Source organism: Marmota marmota, unplaced genomic scaffold, assembly GCF_001458135.2.
Source record: "Marmota marmota marmota unplaced genomic scaffold, marMar, whole genome shotgun sequence".
NCBI classification, from domain to species: Eukaryota; Metazoa; Chordata; class Mammalia; order Rodentia; family Sciuridae; genus Marmota; species Marmota marmota.
In genome coordinates this window covers 2,924,061-2,948,641 of record NW_026000103.1, presented here as the reverse complement: position 1 = coordinate 2,948,641, position 24,581 = coordinate 2,924,061, and the positions used below count along the sequence as shown (strand labels likewise).

General features: G+C 35.3%; 1 protein-coding gene and 1 long non-coding RNA gene across 3 annotated transcripts in view; one reads left to right on the top strand and one right to left on the bottom strand.

Moving 5' to 3' along the window:
- Positions 1–24,581, top strand: part of Adamtsl1 (ADAMTS like 1) — a 905,649-nt gene that overhangs the window by 167,822 nt on the left and 713,246 nt on the right. The window lies entirely within an intron of this gene.
- Positions 777–24,581, bottom strand: part of LOC125610828 — a 29,323-nt gene continuing 5,518 nt past the window's right edge. Inside the window, exon 2 of the long non-coding RNA XR_007340884.1 lies at positions 777–3,432. This is a non-coding gene — a long non-coding RNA (uncharacterized LOC125610828). The remainder of the gene's footprint in view (positions 3,433–24,581) is intronic.

The window sequence follows — 24,581 nt, the reverse complement described above, 5'->3', positions numbered from 1 at the left end:
AAGTACATAGGTATTTGGGGGCACATGGTGTATCATTTTTTCTTGAGTACTTTTGTGGGTTTTTGTAGAATCCCCTTCTAAGCCCTATCCAATCACAACTCCTGGGATTTAGACATATTGTATTCCTATGACTACCAATCCTTTCTCAGCTTCTACTTATCCAGAAATCCAATCCACTGATATTCTCTATGCAGGAATCCATTTCCGTCCCACTTGGTTCTCACAACTGCAAGCCAAAAGCTGGTGCTCTTCCATGGGGCTCATGTCTGGCCTCAGGAAACTATCACACTTTCTTTGCTTTTACAAATTGCAGCGTGGTAGGTGCGTGCAGCCACCTCTCCTGGGCTCCTATAGCAAAGCAGTGTACTAGTCCATCTCTCTTGTCCTCAAGCTGAGTGGTCCTATAGACACAGTTCTTACTAGGGCTGACTTGAGGTGGCAAGTACCACCAGGTACCCTTTTCTTTAGTGGTGGAACTACGCTCAGCATTATAGTAGCTTTACCAAACAAATAATTTTCTTCCCAAAACATGTTGTAAATCTTTTACTATTATCCTCATAGATGAGGGGTTTCTAAATGTGACAAAATCACATTCACTCTTATCTTTGAAAAATTGCTTTCTTGTTAACCCTTCACATTGGAATTTCATTTCTATTATGTTCTGATATCTCAATTCAAAAGATCCATTTTAACATCCTTTCAACTTCTTTGCATAATTTTAAAGTGAAACTTGGTACATATCTGAGGAGTATCATGATGGAGGCATTTAGTTCTAGTTTTTTTTCAAGCAGAGTTGGATTTATTCCCAAATGAGATGTCTTTTTGAAGGACTTTAGAATCAGAGGTGGAAAAAAATAAAACAAACCATCACTACCAACAACAAAACCCGACAATAGGAGAGGACTAATGGGTTGTGAGAAAGTTGGTAGACTGAAGGTCATGTTGAGGTTAAGGAATTGTGGTGGAGGTACTTGACCAGGTGAGCTGGACAGAAAGCAAATGGTAGCTGCAGTGGATTGTTTACTGGTGATAACAAGGGTCGAAACACAACTACAGATAAGCATGGCAGAGGAGGAATGGAGGAAAGGAAATTGGAAATCCAGGAGAGAAAAGCCAAGTGATGGGTGCCCATCTTCTACGCAAATGCTGACTAGATGGGGAAAAGATGGGGAGACCAAACCAGAGCACAAATCCTCAGTGAATAAGGAGTATGGATCACAGGGTTGTTAGAAACACCAAGGAGAGATAAGGTGAAGGGTGGAGTGTTTGGATGGTATATGGCTTGAAGGAGCAGTGGGTTTTGTTTTTGTTTTTGTTTAATAATGAGGGGGAGGAATGATATAGAAGTGAAAAAGGATGAACTAGGAAGATACTTACAAGATGCCTCTGAAACATTATCTTAAAAGCCGTTTATACACTACAAATTGTGATTATATCTTCTTTTCTGAGAATGGGTACACAATAGCACAAATAAGGGTACTCTGTGTCAGTGAGGGTCTAAGCAGAAGCAACAGCCAGGAAGCCAGATCAATGCAAATTATCCTATTTCTACCAGGAACTTAACTCTGCCAAAACCCTAGAATAAGAGATCAACTTACAAAGCATATTCACAATCAGCCAAGAGCCATTCTATAAGAACAGACATTCTCTGTATTATTATTTCTTCTTTATCACCATTAGGAAACTGAGATCCAGAGACATTAAGTGACTTCCCCAAACAGAACAATTAGGTCTGAATATAGATTTACTGCTTTCCAGTTGTGTGTCCTTTACTCTAGATAAAGAATCTAGACTTATTAAACTTATATTTTGAGTTAAAAATCCTATTATTATTATAATGTCAATCATAAAACATTCTTCATGGGAGTTCTGAAATATTGTTTTATGTATATGAGTCAATTTTTAAAACATGAATTATTTAGTAATATAACCTCAAGATTTAAACTTTAAGATATTTCTAGTTTACCTTCCACATAAAGATGATATCTTGAACTGATCACTATTCTGGAAAAAGAAAAAGTCGGGGTGGGTAGGGGTTGAATATTATACAGCTTGTGGATATTTCTGCAGTGTGAAAGTTTGGAGGCAGACTTTGAGAAGAGTAGTGTGTCAGAATTATTGAGCAGATAGTTAATGTGGTCTTAGAGTGGACAACTGCCATTTCAGCTCTGAAGACTACAGAGGAGATACCATCCAATCTGGTTCTTACAAATATAATTTTTAAGGCTGTTTCATGTTTAGTCATTCTTTAGTGTGAAAGACTATCTTTTTGGTCAGGCTTGTGATACAAATAATTTTTCCATTGTTTTTTTCTGCCTTATATTGCTCTCACTTTATAAAACATTCCCATACTTTAAGAACAGTTAACTATCTTACGGCTGACCTTGCACACCAGAATACTCAGTAGTCCTATTAATATTTAACAAGACTTCATGGAAATTGTACACAGGTGGATCTGGGCAGAACTCCTTAAAATCAGCATATCTGAATAATTCTTTTTTCAGATACTCCTAGATTAAGTGCATATTATTTGGTCAAGCTCATCTTGAAGAAATCAGGAACAATTTTTAAAATGAGAAAATGACTTGTTTTCTCATTTTTTATACTGACTCCAAATCAAAGAACAAAAATAGAATCCATGATTTTTGTTGATTTATATTTTTTGATGTAATTTTAATAGTTGAGAATTTTTTAAAGATTATGATACAATAATATATGAATGGTATCTGCATTATTTCAATCAACTTTTAAATTAAAGAAAGCTGCATACCTATGGAAGTAGAAGAGTATGATTGTCATGGATAAACTCTGGATGAACTCTTTATATGCACTTATGGTATAAGTACAAAGTTGGGATTGATGACGAGTTTTATTATGTGATAAAGGTTATAAATTGGTAGCTTTGAATGTGTTAAACTGCTTTTATTTTCTTGTATGAATCTTTGCAATATATTCTGATGAATTTTTTTAACAAAAACAAAATGCAAATTAACTCATCTTCAACTGAAATTGTTTCTAATGTTGAAAATTGAATTAACATGTTTTAGAATGATAGGATTATATAAGGCTATAGGGATATCTTTATTTTGTCAAATTACACATAGAGGATTTGGAGTATGAAACCATATGTGTGTCTGGAAGAAATAGAAAATTTAAGATGGGTATTTGCATTTAGTTTATTTCCACTTCCCTAGCTAATGTCACCATTTTTAGCTTTCTAAGGACACTTCAAGACACATACTATGTGAGCATCCTTCACTTATATTACACTCTTCAAGCGTTCCCAAACCAGATGACCCCAAAGCTGTCCATAAATCCCTGTGCTATTAGTCTTTCTCTAGATGATTCCATGCTGTAGGCTCAGGCAGATGTTGGACTTGCTGCTCCAGTGTCCCTCTGGTGATGAATGTGAAGAGACCTGTAGAAGATGCTCTGGAAGGGAAGAGGTAAAATAAGAAAGAAGTAGAGAGGTTAAGAGACCAAGAAATAATGTCTTGAATTCAGTATATAATAGGCTGTAAATGTCTCACGACATGAGAAAATTATAAGGAATATAGAAAAACTCTTACTTAGAAGACCAATATGACCAACTATAAATGAAAGTAATATGTCCTAACTGACTGCAAGGAACTTACATTCAGATACACTCCATTACTATGCAAAATACTGGATGGGGACTGGATAAATGGAGAAAATGTAAGTACATCTTTATTGCAGTATCATTACAATAACATGCGGAGCATAAAACTCGAGAAAGTAATTTTTTTTTATTTTGAGGATTTAAGACCAAATATGAAAACTTTGTGTCTAATTTGGAGGACTACTCAAAATAATATTTGAGATTTTTAGGTTCTTGAAGAAATGATAGGATGAGAAACTTGTGAGTTTTGAGAACATATTTGTGAGTGGGTTTGGGCACTTTAGAGAAAATTTATCTTGCATGACTTCAGGTTTCAAAGTTAGAACTATGTAACACTGAAATGATATCTCAAGATAGTCATCTCAAATTGAAGTCATTGAAGAAGAAATCATGTTGGGAAAACTTTAAATAACAATGAGACTAGACTTTTCTGAATAAAAATGTCCATAAGATTGACTGTGACTACATCACCCAAGAAAAATCTATGTCTGGTTTTGATGTTGATTTTTAGCCTTTGCTTTGGTTCAAATGCTACAGGTAATTTCAGGATTAAACCTTTGCTGTGCAAAGCTCTGGAAATCTCAGAACACTTAAGAGTTATGTGAAAGACAGACCTCTCAGTCATCTGGAATTCCAGTTCTGAACTAGGTGCAACTAGGACTCTTTATGAGGAACAATTTGCTGTTTTGTTTCTGCTGTTCAAAAATGTTTGAATAACTTTGTCCATAAGACATTCAGTTGAAACAATGTTTGTGGAAGTGCTGCAGAATTTATAAATGTTATTCCTGCTATTAATGTTAGCTTATGTTGCCCTCATCCCTTGCCACAGCATTCTTGCTCTAGCCCTCAAAAGTGGATTATTTATTCCTTTTTAAAAGGTTTACTACCTTAGAAAGCCCTTAGCCCTAGTTCTCAGTTTTGTAGACCTAAACCAAGATGGTAGTCGGGTATTCCCTGTATTCAAAGTGTTCCAATGGTAGTCAGTAAAGATAAAATAAGGCATTCTGAAGATTAAGAGAGAATGAGCAAAATATTCACCATGGAAAAGTATTTCCTTCTGATTCCCAAGGAAAGGATTTTTCTCTTCCCAGTCCCTCTTGTAAATAAGCTTTCTTGATTCTGAAACCACTTCACACAGTGCTCTCCAAGCTCTTATCAGAATAAACCCTAAAACTCTTAATCTTGATTTGCTTCTTTTATATTGATTAGGTGAGGTTGGTCTGCTCCATGTCTGAGGTCAGAGCAAGAGCCAGTGATGGAATTACCCTAGGTTTTCTCTAGTGTCCAAATCATAATCACCTCTGATGCTGTGAAGAAAGTGGATCTGTTACAATAAATGGTTTAGGCTCCCAGTCCTGCCTTATTTTCATTCTCTGAGTGCTAACCATTGTTCTGAGTGCTAGAGAGCAAGTGGACAAAACAAATGACAATCCTCACCATTGTGTAACCTACATTACTGTGGGGTAAGGCAGAAACATACATAAGGTAAACACACACACACACACACACATACACACACACATACACACATGTTCAGGTATAAGTGAGTATTAGGGATAAAAATAAAGTTCACAAAGGGGATCAGGTGAGGAGGATGAGGGCTGCCATTTTACCTAGGGTAGATTGGTGAGACTCTACTAATAATCTGACCTTTGAGAAAACCAAGCAGCAAGTATTAATATACTGAGCTGGGGCATGCTGGCGTGTTTGGAAAAGAACAAAGTGGTGAGATGGGAGTGGAGTGAGGAAATTGGTAGGTGATGTATTAAAAGAAGGTCACATTATATAGGACCTTGTAGATTTTGTTTCTACTCAGTCATCTGGGGGTCCCCTGAGGAAATAACAGAGAAACTAAATTGACTGAGTTTGAATCCTAGCTTTGCCATTTACCCGCTGAGTGACCTCAGGCACAGTACTTAACCATTCTGGGCCTCAGTGGCCTCCTGTGTAATTAGGAATGATAATATTACCTTCTTTATGGAACTGTTGTGATGACAAGATGACTTAGTGTAAATAAAGCACTTTGTTCAATGCCTGATACTTCACAAGCCTTACGTGCTTGTTCGTAGGCTGATTGGCCTACGGTAGGCTCACTTTGGCTGCTGTTCAGAAAACTGACAGTACTTGGAACAACAACGATAGGAATAGGAACAATCCTTTGGAAGCTGTGTGTCTAGTGCAGGCCAGAAAGGATAGTGGCCCAGAGCAAGGCAGTAGTAGCATGCAGGTGGGAAGAAATGTTCAGACTGTCAGATGTATTTACTTGGGAAGCAGAATCAACAAGAGCAAATGTCATGAGACTGGGTGTGACATGTGATAGCTACAGAGGCCTGAAGGGTTTTTGTCCTGAAAAGCCATGTGGCTGGCATTGCCATTGACCTGGAGAGAGAAAATACAAGAAAAGCATTATTTTTTGAAGAAAATAAATTCTGGCTTTAGGCATGTTGAGGTTAAAGTGCCTTTTGTCAACTAACAAAAGCTGAGTCAACAGAGGTTGCTTTCACCACAGAAGGAAGCAAGCATAAGATGAAGTCCAGACTGAAGGAAAAGTGGACCTTGCCAGGGACTGGCCCACCGAGTACAGGAGTGAAGACTGCAAGCGTCTGCTAGTTGCAGTTGCAGTTTGGAGGAAGAGGAGAATAATCTTAAATAAAAATAAATAAATAAGTAAAACACCAATGGCTTGAATTCTGTTTCTGTGCTTGTTATGAAGTAGTTTATAATGCCAAAGTCATTTTCACGTATAGCCATCACATAATCTTAAGTCTCCTCAAACGTTAGGTCAAGATCTCCCTAATGCTGCCTCTCTGAATTTCAAGACTATGATAACTATATTTTTCTACCTTCTTATTTACTGGCATGAAAATAAAATGAACATTATTAATCAGTAAGATGAGAAATTGTACATTCTGATACAGCAGAATATTAAAATATAACCTGAAGTAGTCAGTAACTGGGTTGCTTTGTCCAATTAATTCAATATGCCTTTAAAGGCTTTTAAACAAGTTTATACACCAAGGATGGTAATATTGACTCAAATGCTGCTTATGACAATTGCTGTAAAAAGTTGAGCACTGGCCCATAATAAGGGGTGATTGAATGGTGTTTTAATTTTTCATATGTATTAACTTTATCTTTTTTTTTTTTTACTTGATTTCAAGTGCTTTGAAAACAGTGAATATTTTTTATTTTTATGTTTTCCATATTTAGGACCTAGATTTTGAAGACTAACAATTGCTGATTGCTTGTAATTTTAAGAAAATGCCAATGTTGGCCTATTACATAACTCTATAATCAACTCTGTTTTTTGCAAAGCCATTTCCCAATCATAATTCTCATGGGTTTGAATTAATTTTTGTTATTAGATATTTAATTCTCGCTTTGGTTGACTTGGGTTAGATAGCCAGTTTATTGTATTAACTTTTTCTTTTTTGCTTTTTTCCCTTCATATAGCACACACTGTAATTTAAGTCATGATCTTATCTTCACTCCTTTTTTTAAAAAATGCCATCATCCAGAAATTTTTGATGCTTACTTTCATCCAGCAGTATTATCTGCTGGAAAATTTTACCAAAATTTATTTAGGAATAGATGTTTTATAGATAAAAATAAACTTTCCATTTTAAAGCAATTAAGTTTTGTGCATGAATAGTTCTAGAAATAATAAACTATAGATTGGAAATACCCATATATTTAGCTAGCTTTTTTTTTGAGGAATTCTTCTGGATCATTGAAGGTGGATAATATAAAAGATATAGATTCTGTAAGTCAGCCTGAATTCTCATAAATTTTCAAAGTTTTTAATAGATCTATTCATGAAACATACTTTCATATGTATGTTCACAGATCTAGAGCACTGTGGTTTTATAGTTTTGGATTTGCATTTTATTATAGAAATTTAAAGTGGATGTGTTCGAATTTAGGATATAGAAAGTTACTTAGCAATTTAATAGAGTTTGGGGACAGATGGGATAATGGATATTTAAGCAATTTTCTTGATATTTTCTGATTTTTCTGTAAATAGAAGAAGAAATAATATCTATTTTTACTTTTACTTGAAAGTCAGAAAGAAATTTGTGCCAGTGTTGTATTTCAACTACTAAAAATTTTTGGTCTTTTGCAATGAGAAGTTGCAAAATTTACAAGTTGTGGTTAGTTACTTGTCTGTTTTCAGAGTAGAATAGAGAATGGTTGGCCAACTTGGGGAAATTCAGTGACAACAATTCATCCATACCTGGTATCTTTGGGGCTTTTAATTTATATAAAACACTCTAGAAGCATCACACTTCCTGATATTAAACTGTGTTAAAGATATTACTGTAATAATGACAATAATACAGTAATTAATATAGTATATGCTGTCATAAAACTAGACATATGGATCAATGAAACAGAACAGAGAACCCAGAAAATAGTCTCCACATATATGGTCATCTGATTTTTGACAAGGGTGCCTAGAATATACAACGGGAAAAGGATAGTCTCTTCAACAAAGCATGCTGGGAAAAGGGGTATCCACTAACAGTTTTGTAATTTCAAAGACTTGGAATTCAGGTTGGTAAGAGCAAGAGAAGGTAGCACATGATAGTAGGAACTCATATAGGAGCTAAATAGTCAAACCCAGAACTGGAGCAGAGAGAGAGAACAGGGAAGGTCCAGGGCATGCCCCCCAATGGCCTAAAGACCTACCACAAGACTCCAAATCAAAGTCCACAGCATCTCTAATAACACTACCCTGGGGACCAAGTCTTTACTACATGGATTTTTGGGAGACACTACCCATATTTAAACCACAGCACATCCATTAGGATGGCTATAATAAAAATGAAAGAAATGATGAAGATGTGGAGAAGTTGGGATCCTTTTTCATTGCTGGTGGGAATATAAAATGTGCAACTGCCTTGGAAAATTGTATGATGGTACCTGAAGAGATTAAGCAGAGAATTATCATGTGATCCAAAAATTCCACTCCCAGCTACATGCCTAGAAGATCAAAAGTAGATGTTTGAACAGATATTGACCCAGGTCAATGACAGCATTATTCACAATAGCCAAACGATTAATGCAACCAACATACGTGTCCATTGAATGATCAGTGATAGCAAAATGTGGCGTAAATAGTGTAGAATATTATTCACTCTTAAAATGAAATTCTGACTCATGCTACAATGTAAATAAACCTTGGAGACATTATAAATAATCTAGTCAAAAAGACAAATATTGCAGGATTCCACCTATTTGAGGGACTTAGAGCAATCAAATTCAGAAGTAGAAAGTGCCACAGAACTGTACACTTAGAAATGGTGTTCCAGTGACAGAAAAATGATATCAGATGGTAACTTGGATTATGAAAAGGAGTAAGAGTTCTGGAAGTGGTGAATATTAGAGAAAACAAAATGACTGGTGTTTTGTTTCTTAATTAAAAGTAATTGAAAAGCAAAACTAATGTTTTGTGGGATTTATACCATATGTAAAGGTAAAATGTATAATAATAGCATCAAGACCCAGAGTTCTCATATATCAAGAGGTTGAATATAAAGTGCTATAACCACTTTGGAAATTTGTTTGGCAATGCCTTATAAAACATATGCTTCCCATAAAAATAAATAAATAAATAGTAAATTTTATGTCATGTATATTTTGCCACAATAAAAAAAAAATCAATCCCACTTCATTCCAGCTTGGCATTTACAAATCTTCCCAACTTTATCTCAGCATTCTTCCTGTCCCTGTGGTAAAAGATATTTTCTTGCTGTTCCTCATAACCACCTGACTTTTTCTTGTCTTTTGTAGGTTAGGGGTACAAAAACCCAGCATATCACTTTCCCTTTTTACCTGCCCTTCTAGATTTTGCTCACTGCCATCTTCTCCATTAAGTGTTTCTCTCCAGTAGGAGAGAATCTCTTCTTAAGTAGGTAGCACTATGTGTATGTGTGTGTCTGATATCAATCAGCAAATTACTGACTATAAATTGGATATCAACCATTATCCCCACTGTACTGTACCGTACTTTTTGTTTGGTATCTGTGACCTAAGTTTTCACCTTGAAAACTGTTGGCTCTATAAGGTTTATATATGATCAATCTTTTTGTTAGTGTTATCTGTGTTTTGAAAAAGTCATCCTGAAGTGTTATCATAGTAAATTATCATTCATATTTTTTTTAAAAAAAGGGGAACATCGAGGAAACGAGTATTTGAATTAAACAATCCTATCAAGAGCATTGAATTCTATCTCTGCCTCTGTGCCTCTCTGATACCTCTGAATGTACCATTTAACTTCCCTAACCTTAAAGCGTTCTCTCTATGAGACCAGAAACTTCCTTGTACTCTGGAGAATAAACTAGTGCAGTGTTTAGAACACTAAGATGTCAGAGAAAAAAAACAAAGACATGTAGGTCCTGATTCCAGCTTGTTCAAGTCATCCAGTTTTTTTGATTCTTAATTTTTCTCATTTGCACATGTAGATAATTTCCATGATAAACTCATAGGAAAATGTGGCTAAGAGAAATTGGTAAACACATGTACTCGAAGAAAATATAGGAGCATTGTAGTTAGTAAGACATAGTGTCATCAATCTAATAAAGAAACAGCACTTGGGCCTAAAATGATACATAACAAACACAGCTGAATAGGTATTGTAAGAGCAGTGCATACCATGTGTTGGAGAGTCATGGAAAATCATAGAGGTCCAAGACAAGCTTTTAGTTTTAAGGAATCTCCTGAACTCCTCTCCTGATTGAATTCTTTGGAAATGGGCTATGTTGGTTCCAGATTCCAATTTGATGTTTTAATTCATCTGCAGCTATGATTATGATGCTTCCTCCAAGTTGTGTGGGGATTACCTGGGAAAGAAATCATTAAAAAATGTTCCCCAGACATTGTCTATGCTTGAGGCATGGCTCTGATGTCCAGAAGATGAATTAGACATGGCTTCACCCCAGAGATCTCTCAGGACAGTTAGGAAAACTGACATATAAAGAGATTATTACAGTTTACATGACACATGTAATAATAAAGGAAGGCATCTAAGGCTGTGAGAGTACAGAGTGCACAGATTCTCTGCCAGGGAGAGCGAGGAAGTCTTCCCAGGAAAGGTAGGCCATGTTTGTAGAGAGTCATAAATGATGAATAGACCTTGTCAGGCAGAGGAGGGTGGCAAGTCTTTCTAGGAAGAGAAAGTGGCTTTAGGAGAAGACTTAAGGAGGGGAAATGTGAATGTGCCATGCAAATTTGTTCCAAAATCAAGCATGAGTGAATTGGGAAATTATCTACTGCTTTTGGTCCATTTACTAGTTCTTTTTTCTTACTGTGGATAATTGAGAAGTGACTCTTATGGCACAGGGAGTTTTGGAATAATCTCTTATACCTAACATTTACACTTCGGATATTCCCAGTCTTTCTTCCCCAATGCTAATGATTCAAAGGGCTCCTGCTAAGGAATTTTTCATTTGCTCCAGAATCCCCCCCAGTTTCGCCTCCCACAAAGATAGGCTGGTCAGGATACTTTGGGGCCACCAGCAGAATAGAAAGTTGCCAAAATAAATGTTTTCCATCAAGATTTCACACTTGCACTTAATGAAATAGGCATTTTCCAAACTGTTTCTTTAGAGCTAAGTTTTTCTTTAAGATTTGTAATGAAAATATTTCATGACCTGTTGACATATTCATATGGTGATTTTCAAAAGGCAGATTTCGTTTACAAAATGGACTTGGCAACAAGTAGGAATATCTGGGAAGTTGAACAAGGCTGTTGACAGGGAAAATTAGGGCTGAATCATAACTGACATTGTTTTGCAGCTGTGCCATTTTTAAGACTGACCAATGGGACAGGGTTTATGGAGCCCTCAAGGTAATAATGCTGAGAGACTGGCAGCTAATGACCATTCATAATGGAACTGTATAGGTAGCAGCTGACAAGTACAGAGTATAAGTTCCTGTAACCAATTTTTCTTGGTAGAGGCCAAAGAAGTAATGATGCCATTTAGAATAAAGATAGTAAAGAAATAATTTTGTAATGCTTTTCAAAGATAAAATTTTTAAAAAATTTCTTTACCTTTTTTTTTTTTGCCTTAGATTTTATCTTCTTTTATCTCATTTGGGTAGTACTGTGGCTGCTGAACTGAGTGACTAACACTTCTAATTTAAATTTTCAGATGCAATGCAGCTTCAGGTAAAATAGATGCTGTTTATCTTTCCACCAGTAGTTAAAGATTAAAAAGGAGCATTCAAATTAAGTTGGCAAAAGGCATCATTGGAAATAGTTTTAAACATTAATCAGTTTCAACTCTTCTTTTAGATTCATGAAGTTTATGTTAGATTCATTACCATTTTTCCAAATCTCTGTTCCTTATATTAGTAGGCTATTAGGATATAAGAAAAATATAAATATTAGTATAAAGTTCTTTGTTGACAAATATAACTATAAAAATCTAATCAAATCCTTAGAGTCTGAGAACTAGGCTCTCCTAAAGTCTTTAGCCATCTCTGGGAATAGTATTAAAAGACTTCATGAAAAGCATGGTATTTGAGCTTTGGCCTTGGGAAAGAAAGGAATCACTTTTCAGTGAAGAAAAGATCAGAAAGTGCTTCTTGGAGGAGGTAATACATGAACCAAGCTATAAAGAAGGATCAGGCTGGATGAAGATGAGGCTCAATAGGGGGGAGAGAATATGTCATACAGGGAAGTTGAAATGGTAAAAGGGTGTCAGGTGGAATTCTAGATTTTGGAGTTGATACATTCTTTTTTTTTAATATTTATTTTTTAGTTTTACTTGGACACAATACCTTTATTTTATTTATTTACTTTTATGTGGTGCTGAGGATCAAACCTAGGGTCTCACATGTTCGAGGCGAGCATTTTATCGCTGAGCCACAACCCCAGCCCTGATGCATTCTTTTATTCTGTTAAACACTGGAGGATCCTTGAGAAGGTAATTTTGATTGGGTAATATACCCAAAGTAGATTTCAGAAAATGCCACTCACTGTCACAAAAATTTTATGCATATTTTTAACTCCTACAGGAACTTCTCTCCATTTTTCAGATGAACAGCCTGGAGAGAGTAGATGGCTTTTATGTGATAACTCTAGTGGTGACAGGCTGAGACTAACCAGCTTTAACTGACTGTGTCTCTGCATCCCTGATCATACATCATATGCATTACCATTGTGAACTGCTTTAGTTATGTGCCTAGTTGCGTACGTTCCTGTCACTGGCGTGGTCAATTAGTCGCTAGGCTCCCTCAGACTCCAGGAGCTGGTGAGAATTGGTTGGTGGTGACCTAGCCTATGTCCAGTAGCTCAGTTTATTTTTGGAATGCATACAACTGTTTTAGAGTTTGGGTGGGGAGTGCCTGTCAATCATACATAAGTAAGGTAATATCCATAAGCCAATCATCTTCTGGCTAGTGTAACCACACTGTGAGGATACTCTAAATATTGCTGTCATGGTGGAAAGCAATCTGGAAAGGTCTTTGTCCCTAAGGGGGGAGGCTTACTGAGTCAAGGATTTCATGCCCTGAAGTCCCTAACTCTCAGTTTCCTGGCCCAGTAGTTTGGCAACTCTAACCACAAGTGCTGAGGATGTGGTTTCACCCCATCCTGCAGGAGCTCCTGTCCTGCCTGAACGAACGTGGATTCTTCAAGCACTCCGAGCTGCGCCTAGCTGCTAGCTGCAACTGAAAGTTATTCCAGCACCTAGTAGTCCAGTGCTCTGCCATCTTCCTTTCTTCTTCCCCTTGATGCCCTTCACTTATGCATTTTGGATCATTACCCACTGTTGTGTGGGGCAGCTTGTATATGGCCTCTGGCTTCTGAATACATTCTGATTTTCTCAAAGAGGTCTGTGCCTCATCTCATCAGGTTAGATCAAATGCCCCTTGATGTCTAAATGGAATTAGAGTTGCCCCTTAAAAATACAAATAATACCTAGAAATTCACTCCTATTTTTTTTAAACCTTTTTTCCTCTATCTTCTCTCCCTATGCAGCTCACGTGTTCAAAGCTAGGACCTTGCTACTAAAAGGGTGGTTCATGGACACAGCTCACAATGACATCTGAGAGCTGGTTGGAAATGCAGATTATTACATCTGACCTTCTGAATCACAGTCTGAATTTAATTGGGTCTCTGGAGGAATCGTACACATACTCAAGACTCAGAGCATATCTTCAGAATAGAAGTTGGCAGCCAACAGATCATAGACAGATACTCATGTCTGAACTAATGGATTTAAAAAATGGTCAAGGGAGAGGCTCATCAATTTGAGAGCTTAGTAGTCCCTGACTTTCTTAGTGCTGGTATGACAATATATTTCAGGTTTCTCTTACAGATGTTTTTGCCCCGTCCTTGAATCAGACATTTCTCCCCCACCCCCAAATAATTTTCTTTTAGTGGGGAATGGTATTTTAGATCCCATTTTGAGAGCTAGAGGTGACTATTGTTGCTGGGTTAGTCCTTGTTTTGAGGTCTCCTCAAAAAAGTGGAAAATAACACCTTACTCTGATACTTTAAATCATGATTCAGGTCCATGGCCCTTTTTGTTTGAGATTATAACTATATCTCCTTCCTTCCTTCCTTTCTGGTTCTCATTCCACAGAATTGGAATGTTCCTCAGTCACTCGATTATGCTTTCCTGTGTCACACACACAAAAGTCTCAGTAACAATACTAGTACTACCAACACCAATACATCAACAAAGAATTAAAGACCTTGCACATGTGCACTGTGTATTCGGTGAACTATGATTACAGTGATTGAGTATGTGGTAATTACTTAATATACTCTCTTGTTTTTACCTATTTCTACAATAAATACATATTTAAGTTTCTCCACCGACTCCTTCCGCTTTTTTTTTTTTTTAACATTTCTCATCACCAGTGTTGTCCAGTAGAAATTTCTGCAGTGATGGAAATGTTCTGTATCTGTGCAGCCCAAAGTAGTAGCCACTGGCCCACATGGCTATTGAGTATTTAGAGAGAGGCTAATGCAACTGAGGATCTACGCTTTTAACTTTAATTCATTTAAATTAAAATAGATGCATGTAGCTAGTTGCTGTATGTACCATAGCACACCTCGAATCATTTTGGTTATGTGAAGCATGTTGCTAGGGAAGTTCTAAGGTTTTTAAAGATCGCATTTTTCTGAAGTGTACTTTATGTAAAATACACATACTAAGAATTCAATTCAAAAGGTTTTGACAAATGTATACATCATATCATCCCTGCCCAAATCAAGATTAGAATATTTTAATTACCCCAGAAACTTTCCAAGTTAATTCCTCCTTATTCCTGCACCAGATAACCATCTGATTTCATTCACTGCTTTTCTATATAAGCTTCTTTACCTTAGCATATTTTAAATCAACTTTATTGTGGTATAATGTACAGAAAGTAAAAGGCACCTTTGTTTGTGTATGTGCTCGTGGTGCTGGGAATTGAACCCAGGACCTCATGCATGCTGAGCATGTGCTCTGTAAGGCATCCATTTTAAGTATCATTTTGATGAGTTTTGACAAATGTTTCCACCTGTGTGTCAGATATACTCTCAAGATAGACAGCATTTCTATCATCAAAATACATTACCTGTCTACCTTTCCAGGCAGTGACCCACCCATACCTGAAAGCAAACCCTGATCTGCTGTGTCACTGAATTAGATTTGTCTTTTCTTGAGTTTTATACAATGCAACCATGTATTATGTACTCTTTTGGCTGTGCTTTTTTAGCACAATGTAACCTTTTGAACATTTATCAGTTTTGCTGTGTAGCATTTCATTGTAAGCAAATGTCACAGTTTGTAGATCCATCCATCTGTTGCTACATATTGTGTTGTTCTAGTTTGGGGCGCTTAAGAGTAACACTGCTGTGAACACAATAGTACACAATACTTTGCCATATATTTTCATTTTTCCTGGGAAAATACTTAGGAATAGAATTGTGGGGCAATATGGTAACTGCATGTTTAAGTTAACTTTCAGAGTATTTTGAAAAGTGATTCCAATTTTACCAGAAATATAAAAATGTGTAGTTGCTCCATATCTTTGTTAATACTTTATATGCAAAGTTTTTAAATTTTCAATCTAACGAATGTATAGTGGTATCTCATTATGGTTTAGTTGGTATTTGCCCAATTAATGATGTTGAGCATTTTTGCACAAGTATGTGCCATTCGTATAACTTCATTTGTGCTTTACAGATTTTTAAAATTTAATTTTTGTCTCCCTATTACAAGTTGTAAGAGTTCTTTACATATTATGGATACGAGCTCCTCATCAAATATATTTGTCCGATTTATCATTTTTTAAAATTTTATAGTGTGTGTGTGTGTGTGTGTGTGTGTGTGTGTGTATGTGTTGAGAAAGTTTTCCATACTTACAAGGTGGTTAAGATTTTCCTCTATGCTTTTTTAAAATTTTTTAGTTTGGGCTTTTAGATTTAGGCCTGTGATGCATGTTGAGTTTTGAGTTTTTATATAAGGTGGAGGTCTAGGTTTATTTTTGCTCCAGATTGAGTCCAGTTTTTATAGCAACATTTATTGAAAAGATGACTCAATCCTCCCTGCCCCACAGAATCACATTAGTGTCTTTGTCAAAAAGCAATTATGTGAGCTGGGTATGGTGGTCTTCTTTTGTAATCCAGCTACTCAACAGACAAGGAGGATCTCAGTTCAAGGCTGCCTCAGCAACTTAGACCCTGTCTCAAAATTTAAAAAGGAGGAATGGGGATGTAACTCAGTGGTAGCATGCCCTTGAATTCAATCCCCACAACAATAAAAAAAAATTAGTGTGGATGTTTTCTGAAAGTCTATTTTGTTTTATTTATCTGTATGTTTATTGTCACACTTAATTGACTAATAAACTTTGTAGTAAGTTAATAAAAGTCCTCCAATTTTGTTCTTTGTCAAGATTATTTTGACTATGGTTAAGTCTTTTGCATTTTCATATGATGTTTAGAACCAGTTTGTCATTTTTTGCATAAGTTCTGTTGGAATAATAATTGGGATAATAATTGGGATTTTTAAATTATTATCAAGCAATTTAGAGGGTAAGGAAATTTTAACAATTTTGGGTCTTCCAGTTCATAAACATGATATATATTTAATTTAGATCTTTATTTTTTTTTTAAATTTCTCTTAGCATTGTTTTGTATTTTCAATGTAAAAAATTTGGATAATAATTCTTTTAAGTTTTTTTGATTATTTATCCTTTTTGACATTCTTGTAATGTCTTTTTAAAAAAATTTTTTTAGTTGTTGATGGACCTTTATTTAATTTATTTATTTTTATGTGGTGCTGAGAATTGAACCCAGTGCCTCTCACATGAGAGGCAAGCACTCTACCACTGAGCCACAACCTCAGCCCTCTTGTGACATCTTTTAAATTATATTTTCCAGATATTGTTGCTCGTCTAGAGACATATAATTGGTGAACATTGACCTCATATTACATAATCTTGCCAAGTTAACTTTATTTTGTTAAATCTTCAGTTGTTATTTATGCTGATAACCACCTCTTTTCCTATGAATAAGCCTTGTATTTCTTTATTTCTTTCCCTACTGCACTGGGTTAGAATCTGCAGAGTACAATATTGAATACTAGTGGTCAAAGAAGATATTATTTTCCTGTTGCAGATCTAAGAGGAAAGTAGTGTTTCCTTAAGTATGACATTAGTTGTGAGTTTTTTTGTTTGTTTGTACATTGATGAGGGTAAGGAAGTTTTCATCTATTCCTAGTTTGTTGAGAAATTTTTTAAGGCATCATTGTGGAATTTTATTACATTTACTCCTGTAACTATTGAGGATATTCTTGATATGTTTCAAGAATATGGTGAATTACTCTAATTGGTTGTGCATACCTGAGACAAATCCCATTTGGTTGTGATGTATTTTCTGTTTTATATACAGCTTAATTCTGTTTGCTAATTTTGAGAATTTTACATTTAAGTTTATGAGAGAGATGTTGTATAAATTTCATTTTATTCAGTATAATAAATATACAAGCCTTGGTTAGAAGGTTTTGCGATACTTCTAAAGAGTTGGGATACATATTTTCCTTCTCTGTTTTGTGGAATAAAATTAATATAAAACATTAATGTTTAATTAAACTCACTAGTGAAATAATATGTACTTAAATATTTTTTCTGGAAGCTCTTTGATTATGCATTCAATTTCTTTAGAGGGCAGAGGCATGTTGATCCTTTCTATGTATTTTGCCTTTTATCTCTCCTTTTTCTTGATTAATCTTTCTGGGATTCATTGATTTTATTTAATATTTTCAAATAATATACTTGTGGTTTCATTTATTTATTCATTTTTTAATAGCACTGGGGATCAAATCCAGGGCCTCAAGCATGCTAGGCTCTACTATTTTGCTATATTTCATGCCCACATTGATTTCTACTATGTATTTTTTTTCCTTCTCACTTTGGTTTTCATTTACTCTTTAAATTTGCTTTCTATCTTTTTAAGGTAGAATTTAAAAAATGAGCATGGATATTATTAATTTTAAAGCTTCTTTCTTTTCTAAAATATTTAAAGCAATATTTTTTCCTAAGCATTGCTTTAGCTGTGTCTCATAAATTTTGATATATTTATTTTCCATTACTTTGAAATAGTTTGAAATTTCCTTTGTGAATTCTTCTTTTATTCATAGTAGACATATGTTTTAATTTGCAGGCATTTGGCATTTTTATATTCATCTTACTTTTATTGATCTCTAATTTGAATCTTTTATGATCAAAGATTATATGAAGACTCATTTTAAGACTCAGCATATTGTCTTTGTATATATTCTAGGTTATATCTCATAGATAACCTAGGCCTTAGCCCAGAACTCTAGGTGGAAAACTTCCAGGTTCCCCAATCTGGGTACCTTCTTTATGCTTCTCCCTCCCTCTGATGTCTCCACCATGAGGACTCACCTTGAAACATGGATCCATGAATTCTAATCTCAGCAGGACCACAGTGTTCAGTGGAGACTCCTGCTCACTAAAACACAACAGAAATTGAGAAATGTCCCTATCCAAATATCCAGGCTAATTCTGGGGTTCAGTTGGTGAGTTTCTGTTAATGTTTGAAGAAAGTTGCCTTATATATTTTGTTGAGTTTTATCATTTATGGCTGGAGCACACTAATCTGTTCTATCGTATCTGCAAGCAGAAGTCCATTCCATGTATTCTTGCATATTGGTAACAGGGTTTTTTTCTTGTTGTTGTTCTTGTTGGTATATCCTTTGTATTGGAAGTCATTTTTGTTAAATATAAAATTTTTGGTTCACATTTTTTTTCCTTGAGTATTTAAGTCTGTTTTTCCCTTTTCTTCTGGCATAATTTGTCTTTCATGAAAAAAAATCTGGTAATAATTAAATTTTCTTTTCCATGTAAGTCACTAACTGTTTTTGCTTTGATGTCAAATGAACTTTTTTCTTTTAATATGAAATTCAGTAATTTTGTTAGAATATATCTTGGTTTTGGTCACTTGGGTGGTTGATATTCTCAGATATGAGTGTATTCATTCAATGTAAAACTTCCTCTTTTGTCCCTTTAAATTTTAGAAGAGTTTTTGTAAAGTTATTTTTGTTTTTTTCCCAGTTCCTTTGTTTTGGTGTACAATAGATTTTTGTCTTCAATATTTCTCACTTTTTCTTGAATCACTCTCTTTTTAATTTTTAAAGTCTCCTTTTTACCTTCTTTAGTAGAAGCTTTGGTCATGTTTCTGTTCCCTCTACTTTAGTTTCATTTCTAATATAAATTTTTCTTATTTTATAATTATTTTCTGAGTGTACCTTTTTAATTTCTGTATTTTTAAAACCTGATGTATTTTTAAATGTATTTTAACATTTTCTAAATACTTTTAGCCTGTTTTTAACATAGATTTTTACAGTTTTAACAATTTTAGCTGTTCTGTGGATATACCTATCGGGCTTTTACAATTATTTTCCCTATTTTTTTCTGTAGGTATATCATTTGGCAAATTTATCCCTTTTTTGTTTTTAATAACTTTGCATGGAGATTGACCTCATTTTTTGTCACTCATTTTGATATAAAATTGTTTCCCCTGAACTTTTAGAAGGATCCTGGCATCAGGGTAGGTTCATAGAGCTCTATCTTCTACAGATATTTAATGAAGCTTATTTTCTGAAATTTCCTTTTTTTTTGTACTCTTATTTTATTTCTTGAATTTCTTTTTCCTTCATCTTTGTTTTCCTTTTCTTTGCTCAATTTTGATTCCACTCCCAGTAGTTTCTTTTCAATGTGAAGTGCTGGGAGCCATTAGCCAAGTAGGTATGACAATTTCCTTGCCAGCGTACCCCATGTTGCAGTGACATTGAATGTAGGTGACCTTGCTCAAGGACCAAGGCGGATTAGGGCGTTCCCTGTTTAGGTTCCAGGTTTAAGGTTTAAGATTATTCCTGCTGGGAATAGGGCGTATCCTGCTGCCTGAGTTCCCCTTGAGTTCTCACGGGATTCAGACAGTATATTTTGGAGATAGAAGCCCAGTGGAGGTGGATTTGGGCAGAGAACGTGGATTTTCCCAGAACGTGATTGTAGATGGCTGGTGTGAGTTCGGGAATAAAGAGTTGCTGTTTGAATCTACAAGCTGTGTGGTGGCTCGTGATTGTGTGCCCAGCCAGACTGTGGCAGTGAAGCTCTGACCTGGAAGAGTTCTGGTTGTTTAATTTTAGTGATTCACAGAAGTCTGCCTTCCTGGTCCCCTACTATGGGTTCCTTGTAGTTAGCTCTTATTTAACTGGCCTAAACCTTTTCAGTTTCAGCTTCTGTTCTGAAGTTGGCTAGCCATGTTTTCCAGTACATACATGTTGGATATTTTTGGTTTCTTGTCTTAGGAATTTCAAATGTCCTATCCGTTCTCTCCATGGCCCCCCATACAAACAGATAGCATAACATTTTATCATTGTTTAATGACTTGCTTATGGTTGGGATTCATGGGAATACCTTGATATCTAATTTTGTTTCATATATTGCCTGTGAGATTTATTTTTCTTCCCTTTCTCTCTCCTTCCCTCCCTCTCTAGTCTGGTGCATTATCTCTTAAAGACTACAATAGTTTCCACCAACTTTCTGGAAGTCCTCCATAGAATTCTCATAAAAAAATGAACCCTAAATTAAATATAGATAAATGTATTAAATGTGAACTATATTTCTTGAAAAGTGTGAAAACCATCTACTCTAAGTAGCACATTCCCATCAAAGTATTTGCTACCTGAACCCTGTTTGAGCTCCCATTTTGCTCTAGCAGGTGAACCAGGAAGAAGAACCACTCTGAATGTGGGTGGGATGGAGAGAGTAAAGGCAGAAGATGGAGGTCTAAGAGATGTCAGAGATAAGACAAAGTGGACAATTGTTATAGGAAGGGGCAACAAATGTGCTAAATTCAGAAAGAAGACGTGGTTGAGAATCCAGCTGGTCAGAAAAAAAAAAGGAAGAACTAACTGACCCATAGCTGTTAGGTTCATAAGAAGGCTGCATCTCCTCACTGCAGGTCAGAGGATGGGGGTTCCTGTCTAGTGTTGATGTTTCTTCATAGTGAGAAGGTTAAGTTCTATGCATAGGTAGAGATAGTAGTCAGAGAGGCCAGAGTTACCTGAGCAAAACTTACTGTATTTAGGGAAAGAACAGAAATTTTTCTTTAGTGGCAAAATATGTGCAAGTATACTGTTCTTTGCATAGTTCATTAAGTAGTTTTAGGGAAAGATGTTGCTTAATATTTTCAAAAAATGTCAGTTCCTTAATATACTAAAAAAATTCCTTAAAATCATGCTATTCTCAATCTAAATTATGAGTACAACTTACTATCTTCTCACATGTTCAGGTTCCTTAAAGTAGTTTTTTAGTCATTTATAACTTTTTATTTATAGTTTGTGTTCAATGGTTTTTGTCCCCAGCCCTTTATCTCTCTATGGTTTAAAGTGTTTATTATGTACTGTATTTGATGCAAAGTCTAAAAAAATTCATTTATTTTTGAAGATATTATTTTTCAAGTGCCAAAGATAAAGACATGGTGTTTTTTTCTGCACATGTCATGGTCTTCTCTTTTACATTGTGTATATACATAGCAGATTGTAAGCGCTTCAAAAATGTGTTCAGAATGGGAAGGGTCTCTTCAGTTACTTAGTGGTCACTTCTATGTGAAGGATCAGAAAGCTCCATGAAAGAGTCAAAATTGGTCAATGCCTTGAATTATGAAAAAGATCTTGACCAGTGAGATGTGGGAGTCAAGAATGAGGAAAGAACAGAACAAACAATCCAATAGGAGGGACTGGCTTGAAGAAAAGTACCATGGAAAAAAACACTGGGCATGCTCAGAAAAATATGACATAGATCAGTCTAGTGAGACCATGTGACATGTACAAGGAAGTTGTAGGAATTGGCCTAGATAGCTTGTACAAGCATTGAATGGTAGGTAGAGGAATTTATATTTAATTGTGTAAAGAGATCTTTCAAAAGTTTTCAAACAATAGATTTGTATTATCAGAACTAGGAAATGATTATATATGGAGGTAAGTCAAAGGAAAAAATTCAGAGATGTGGAGTCCAGTTATGGCAATTTTTAACTTGATTTTGACAAAACTGGTTATTTTTGCTTAATTTGAATGGATGCCCTTGACTCTTAATAGTCTCCATTCCATATTTATATATGCAAGTGTCATTTCTATGTCTGTTGTTTGAAAATTAGACTGTTCAGTGAGAAATAGTTTCTTTTGTATTTCTGGGCCATTTCGTAGAAAGCAGAAATGCCAACAATTTTCAGGATAAAGAGATATTTAATGATATGTAGCAAATTAGATTGTGAAAGGTCAGGAAAACACTTTTATTATTTTTTTCATTGAAAATTAAAGACATCTGGGTTTTCATTGTAAAATTATCATTACGTGCTTGGGGATAACTAAACTGATGACTTTAGGGACAATTTTCTGTCCAATATATGACTTTTAAAGGCCATTATATGTTACATATATTTTTAAAATCAGCATTGATATGATACTTATAACTGTGTTCCCTCAAGACATGATACTCTTTTTGTAGGATATTTATGTCAGGAAGGTAGAAGTATGTGGCAGGAATAGAAATACAGTGAACGAATCTGTCTTAACTTTCCTATGTACATACATGTATACAACACAGTGAATCTCCACATCATGTACAACCATAAGACTGGGATACTAATTAGAATAAGTTGTACTCCATTTTGTATACATATATCAATGTGTACTCTACTGTCATACATAACTAAAAAGAACAAATAAAAAAATAGATATAATTTAAGAAACAATCTAAGAAAGATTAGGTCAATAGTATGTGAATTTCTAAAAAGTAGATATAAATCCATTAATTTGTATGGCAATTGGGCATTACAGTATCATATTCTTGATCAACAGTTTTAAAGTATGAGAACTGCATATTTTAGACTTGCCAGCTATAAAGTATCTGTCATTGTAATTTTATATTAGCATTTGATTACTTGCTGTAGAAATAGCAGTGTTATACATAATGTGAGCCATTTTTTTTTAGAAAATGATTAGATCCTTTGATCATGGAATCACATTTCATTTATGAGCTAAGAGGGGTGTTAGACGTCTCCTAGGCCAGTGTTTCTGAGTATGTATTCTGTGGACATCTGTCCGTTCCTGGGGGCATCACAGCACATCATACCCCACACCTTGGAGGTACACATATTTATTAGCATCTGGAAGGGACTAGTACCAGTTTGATTTTATAAAATCCAGATTTCTTCAGACTTACTTGGTGTGTGTGTGTGTGTGTGTGTGTGTGTGTACATGTGCCTGCACATGTATTTAAAAAAAAAAAAAAACTATCTAAGGGAGCTAACGTTTAGAGTCTGCTTTTGGAAACTAATTGTTGATTTCTTCATTTTATGAAAAGCTGAAGCCTAGGAGGATTCAGGGACTCTCCCAGGTCACACAGACCTAGACAGATTTGTAGACCATAATTCCCAATTCTGAGGTCACTTTCTTTTCATCGATCCATATGTGATATACCATTTCCAGAACTGTAACTGTCTTTTTCTTTTCTTCCTGGTTACTATAAACTTTCTGTTCTACCAATAAACTTCTTACCCAAATAGAAGGATGAAGTCAAGGATCCATCATTTTTATTTTGGTTCTTCCCCTGATGTTCCCATTTCTAGTCACCATCCATGCTTTCTCTAACATACAGGTGGCCACACTCCTACTATTGGTATTTGACTGTCTCTTTAAGAACTGAAATGTAATCACTCACACCTGGAACATTCCATTTGGAAATCACCTGCGTCCTATGTTTTCCTTACCCTCCTTGGGCCTGTTCATTTGTTATCACATGATGCCTCAAACTAAGAGTGAGCAGCAGAAAAGGAAGGCAAATTAAAATTGAAAGGGTTAGTTTGAGTTTGCTCATCAACTATGCCCCTAAAAACATTTATTTTGGGAAACAAAGTCTGTATGCCTAAATTAATTAAATTAAAGGTAATCCATAGGAGAGAGTGAAAAGAGAGAAGTAAATACTTAGAAACATGATTCTATTCTAATCTCTACTCTCCTATTAGGTGTGCAAATTTGTGCAAGACACTTAACCTCCTGAATCTTGGTAATCTCACCTGTAAAACAAGTGAATTGGACTATGTGTTCTCTGAGTTCCCTTCTTGGTTCCAGTTTTCTGTGAGTCTATGATCTGTGAGTGCTAATTAGCCATGACCTGATCACTATGAATAATCAGGACTTGGCTCTACTTGTTTAGTCTGACAGCATCCTAAAGGAATGGCCTGCAAAGAGAAGGAAAAGCCAGATCTCTGGGACTTCTCAGACCCTTGCCCACCCAATAACCTAGTTCATGTTTTCACAGCCTTTAAACATGTATATACATATATAGATGTATATATATATGTGTGTGTGTGTGTGTGTGTATATGTATATATATATATATATATATATAT